This window comes from Glandiceps talaboti, chromosome 4 (genome assembly GCF_964340395.1).
Source record: "Glandiceps talaboti chromosome 4, keGlaTala1.1, whole genome shotgun sequence".
Lineage (NCBI taxonomy): Eukaryota > Metazoa > Hemichordata > Enteropneusta > Spengelidae > Glandiceps > Glandiceps talaboti.
Window position 1 is genome coordinate 28,783,772 of NC_135552.1, and position 5,909 is coordinate 28,789,680.

Sequence of the window (5,909 nt, forward strand, 5' to 3'; positions counted from 1 at the left end):
TTAACGTCTTCCAATTGTAATGTGATACCCCCTTACTTTCTATAATGACTGCATATATCATTGTCAACTGTTCCTGTCTACCCTCTACGTCACTACGTTAACACTGCACTGTACTCGACTCGTCGATGTCACGGCATGCTTCACGGCTATGTACAGCGGCGCGGTGTCCACGGGTTTGTGTCCTTTCCTTTGTCCGCGTGTGTCACTCAAACTGTTTTCTTGGAGGTGGAGTCATGTTGACCTTTATACCGAGTGACCTTTGGTTCGTATACTTCTTATTTACATATACGTTCACCTGGGTGTAAGTTTGGAGAAAATTAGTAGATCGGCAAAGTAAGACAGATGACTACCTGGCACGTGTGGAGGTAAATGAAAGGATTTCGAACAAGGTAAGGATACGATGTTTAGTAGTTTCGATTTCAGGTGGTTCCTGGCGTTCAACTTGCGGCATTAAATGTGTGGACTACAGATGCGTTGACAACACTATGGCATTTGGTATTACAAAATCTCTGCAGTCTTTTGTTGTGAGTGAATGTCTACTCATGGTTTGTTATCTTGAATGAAAGTTTGCTGGATTATGTCATGGCTGTATCTGAGAGTAAATCACAGCTCTGAGCTTACAATCGCGACCAACGAGAATGCGATGGCATAATTTCGCCACGGTTTTGCACCCTCGTCCCCAGTTGCCTGAATCAGTTGTTCAAGGCAATACGTACAAACGGTACATACGCTCTAGCGGCTATGTAACTTCGCTGTTTTACCGACTTTCTACCATACTAAACGTGTCCGAAGCTTTCGTTGCATATGCCATATATGTTGTATGACGGAGCAGTCCCCGCCACACACGAGTTTCCGCAGAGAGCCTAAAGTGCCAATATACTACACTGTTGGTACATATTTCGTTTTCGGCGTCTTGGCTAAAGCACAGCTTGTTAAATAGTGTTACTTGTCTGTGGTATAAATAAGTACGGTCGCGTCCGCTATTAGTATTATGTGACAAACTTGTGTTCGTACGCGTACGTACATCCGTGCATCGTGTGTGTGGGAACCCCTCCCCCGACTATGTTCTCCTTGTCGTCCACTCCCTCCCCTTTCGTGTTTATGGTCGTATGTGAAATCATAGACATGAAATACAGACCATTAGAAGAACTCACTTAACGAGGGTTCCGGCGACATGTTTATACTGTAGACAAAAGAAAGTTATTTACCCAGGGCCAGTCGGGGTACAAAGTACACTGATATATACACGTATAACATTGTTGTAGGGCTTTAAATTCCTTATTGTCATGTCTTGGACAGCAATACCGTGGCAAAAAATGTCCAACATTCATTACCAAAATTCTTCAAAGGAATATTTTGAGCATATTTATAAGTTCACGGGCCCACAGGCTTTAATTCTTTATTAAAGTTTACAGTACGACAGCCATGTTAAGTTCGACCATTTTTCAATGTTCGTGGTGGTAAATATATTCTCCCCCGAGGGTATGACCAATATTCATTAGTATTCTCTTTATAGCACACTGTTACCGTTGTTGTACTGAAAGAGTATCTGTTTCATTTGTGTAATTTCACAATTATGCTGTTTCTAGCATAGGCAGTTGAGATGTATGATATTACATGTAAACGAAGGGATTTGTTGTGTTTATAAACACGCTGTTGTTACGATGTATGTTGAAGAGAACAAATTAGATGAATAACTCACAGTGGAACACCATATACTGTAGTCCTTGTAGTCATGTTGAAAGGCTATGTCTTGAGCTGTGTGACATGTATGTATATGGAAATCTTTCATTAAGACTAGTTAATCACACTGATGGGTTATGATTATTGGGCTCTCTCAATAACTAAATGTATTGTAATACGTTTTATGCATTTAAAAAATCATACAAATTGATTCGAGTGCCTTTGGATTAACTTGTACTGTTCTAGCTACTACTATACTACTGCTAGTTCTGTAACTCCAACGTTACCATTTCAAATGTGACCTGTCGACCACCACACTGCGCCTTCTACTGTCACTTCAGCAGATAATTTGCTATTTACAAAATTAAACCACGACAACAACGAACAATAATCATGGGAATACATATAACTTTCAGTGTTTCATAAAATAAACTCGACAATGTTGTGAAAAACACTGTGAAAAACATCTCACTACCCTCATTTAGGTGACCTGAACACGTGCATGATTGTGGTTTCAAAACGTCCGATCTGATTCATTGATATTTTCGTCCTGTTTCTGTACAGATAATGCAGGTTCCGGTCGTTAACTTGTAATCAGTTTATACTCTGTCCCTCCTTCTCCTCTGTTCTCCCCCATACTTATTGAATATCTTATATTGTTGTTACGATGAAGATTGATCTTAGATAGTAGTACATCATGTTCCATTGTAAAGCTTGTATTCGCCCAGACGCATAACTATATCATGGAATAGTACCAAAACAAGTGTCGGGTTTCCACTATTTCGATTGTTCATAGTTCTTTATCTACATGGTATTATATAAAGGAAAGTACATGTATGTCAATCGACGGGTCATAAAGGTCTCTGGGTGAAAATTCACAGACGTTAAATTGCTGAACTTCTGACGCAACGCGTCACGCCTCATTGCATCATTGTTAATTTGAATATTACTAAAACTCCTCAGTAATTTTGAAGATACTGTTAAACACAACTGAACTTCTTAGGTTCAGTAGTGCTATAGGCATGGTAAAGTGTCTGTCTGTCTGTCTGTCTGTCTGTCTGTCTGTCTGTCTGTCTGTCTGTCTGTCTGTCTGTCTGTCTGTCTGTCTGTCTGTCTGTCTGTGGATGTGTGTGTGTTATAATACCTTGGATGTCTTCTTAGGAAATTGTTCAAATCAAAATGATCTTACCACCGGTGTGTGTTTTGGGTCAAAAATGTGATTTTTGGTCAAAAAACTCAAATTAAAAAACTAAAAAAACAGATTGGTCTGAAATTTGGTGGGAACATTCTTAGGGATGTTTGGATTAAGAATTGTTCATGACGTGATGATCCCACGAGTGATATGCAAATTAGATATGAAAATGTGTTTTTTGGTCAAAACTACCGAACAGATTGGGATGAAATTTGGATGGAACGTTCTTAAATTTTCAGGATGTTATACTAAGTATTGTTCATGACATGATGATCCAAACAGTTACATGCAAATTAGTGCTAAAAATGTGTCTTTTTGGTCAAAAATCTATATTTTGGAAAATAATGGTCTCGAAAACTACTGAGCTGATTGGGCTGAAATTTAATGGAGGTACATCTGTGACGATGTTTCTGGAGGTATTATTCTGTAGTTATTGTTGAAAACATTTCGACAAAATTGGCCCTAGCAACAATGACCACGCCCTTAGCAACAGTGAAATGACGATGCATATCACAAAGATAACAACAAGGATGGGTAGGTAAGTGACTAAAGATTCAAAAAATGTATGCACATATGCCTAGCAACATGACCACGCCCATAGCAACAGCTAAGTGATGGTTTATATTGCAAAGATGAAAAGTGGGAAGGGTAGGTAAGTTAATTACGATTCCTAAAATGTATGCAAATATCCCTAACAACAAGACCATGTCCATAGCAATAGCCAAATACAGTTGTGCTACAACGCTATTGGCGCTATTTTTTTTTAATGACTGAAAATTTCTAAATTGTTGATGCAAAGTTTCGTCTGCTAGGAATTGGGTTTAACATTGCAGCATCTGTCTACCGTAATAAAAAGCCCGATCATTGAACTGTTCATATAAAAAATATTACCGTAAGCATTGCAGTCTTATTGGTTCATTCTCGTCGTGGCAAACTAGAGCTAATACAATGTATTGGTTCAGAAATCTGATATTGGATCGAGTCCAAATCCGATGTTAAATGCTAGTTATTTAGTTTAAATTCTGAATTTTAGTACTTGTTTATCGCTAAATTAAAAAAAAATACCAAGGTATACTATTACTGTTGACTCGTTTGAGACTGACTTTTACCATGTCTCATGTTATAAAGTATGAAAAGACTTATCTGAATATGAAAAGGCCAAGTCAACTGACACAACTGTGTCAATGCCTTGAATGCCTTTATCTTGACGAGAATGGCTGCCCTGGGTTTTCGATATGTTCGATCATCTCTGCCCTGTGTAGCCTTTGTTTAGGGGCTAGTTTAGCCTAGGCGGGATCCATGCTGTGGCATAGGTTACCCCATCACCAACGTGGGCTGTGCAATAGTCGTGGGTGGAGTGGTGGGTTGTTTTATAGTTTTTTTTCCAGTATTCATCAACATAGATATCGGACATCACAGCTTCAAGTGCAAACAATGTTAACAAAGTAAGCCAAGCTTTGAACTATCCCATCTATCCCATCGAATCTGGAACCACGCCCACTCCGAGAAAGGAGAGCAGGCATTCCAAGCTAAACGTAACAGTACCAAATGTAGCTTTTCAGAATCTGTGTTATTGTGCTTCTTTCAGTATTGTCCGGCCGTTGATCGATATTGACAATTCACGCTTCTTGTTGAAGAAAGTTCAACTCTAAAACGTTACCATAGTGACGTGGTGAGGCGGAAGATATTAGTGTGCGTTGTAAATATGCTAAAGGAATTCTCAATGTCACGAAAATGACTTGCCAAATAGACTAATAGACTGGTTGATTACAAAGTAAATGTAATTGTCGACAAGTCAAGCAGAAGAAGTCAATATTAGTGTTTGACTTTTCGGGAATTGTGGGATACATAATCACTTCTGTATACTTCGTTTTTACTCAGAATGCACGTCTTCGCCATGAGAACGCAAACACATTGACCGGCCATGAAAAGGGAACGTAAAGCTTTGGAAGTAGAGTGTGGACAATAATGTGCAATGTTGAAGGCGAAAACCACAATAACATAAAATCCAGTATTTCACAGCTGATTACAAACTATTCCTGCAAATTCAACTTGTCTCATTCTTGCAAGCCAGGGCAGGTTTTTCGCTGATAACACGAAAAAGTCGAGGAATGTACGTGAGGTATAGCTTTGCCATAAAGAGGAGAGCGATTTACGTCAATTGATTAGCCTGGAACCACTTTCTTTATACTTCAGGTCTTCCATAAGAGCTTGCAAAATTCGACCAATATAATATTCGAGATCTTCCAAAAGTATTTTTTGACATGAATAGGTCATTGACATATAATAACTTTTTAACGATAAATAAGGAGCTAAAATACCCCCCCCCCCTTCCTCCTCAATCATCCATAAAATACAAACGTTATAGGCCAACCCTTCCAGACCCCATATAACAGTATTATTCAACAAGTATTGATTTGGATCAACAAGCTGCAGGGAATATTGTATAAAGTGGTTTATTCAAAGCTTTCAAACTCCACGTTACCCGCATGATTACCATGGTGACTGAGACTATGGCATGTGGATGTATTGACAGTACAATCTTTCGACAGTGGAATTTAATACATTGTACGTGTCATTTCTCTTGTTACTATTTCGATACCCAATTTGCCAAGGTGCGTTTTTACAGTGATCCCATTCGTATGCGTTTGTTTTTACACTTCTTACCTAGCTCTGGACAGAACACCCTCTCACGTACTGCGCAAGCGCAATATATACACCATTCAAAAGCTCATTCAGAAAGATGTGCGTGAAGAAAATGTTACCCTTTATTTAATAGGAGGTTGTTAGTATTTCAACATATACTGATTGAATGCTGAATGAAAGCACAGTTCACCTTCCATAGTTTACGTCATTTGATTGGTATTTGTTTTGATTTAATAATATAGACGAAAATAATTTGGTAAAAAACATATTTTGTCTGCTACAAAAATTAGAACGATGCATAATTACGACAGCGACACCTGTCGGTTAGTCTGCAAGATGTCGTTCAGTCGCCTTAGAAGAGAGAATACTGACTTGAGCTGGACGACAC

The 5,909-nt window shown here is 38.7% G+C and overlaps 1 protein-coding gene across 1 annotated transcript in view; it reads left to right on the forward strand.

The window, feature by feature from the left end:
- The first annotated feature begins 267 nt into the window (after positions 1 to 267).
- LOC144433797 (organic solute transporter subunit alpha-like) overlaps positions 268 to 5,909 on the forward strand; it is a 26,694-nt gene continuing 21,052 nt past the window's right edge. Inside the window, exon 1 of the mRNA XM_078122157.1 lies at positions 268 to 389. The gene's annotated coding sequence lies outside the window, so the exon portion shown is untranslated. The remainder of the gene's footprint in view (positions 390 to 5,909) is intronic.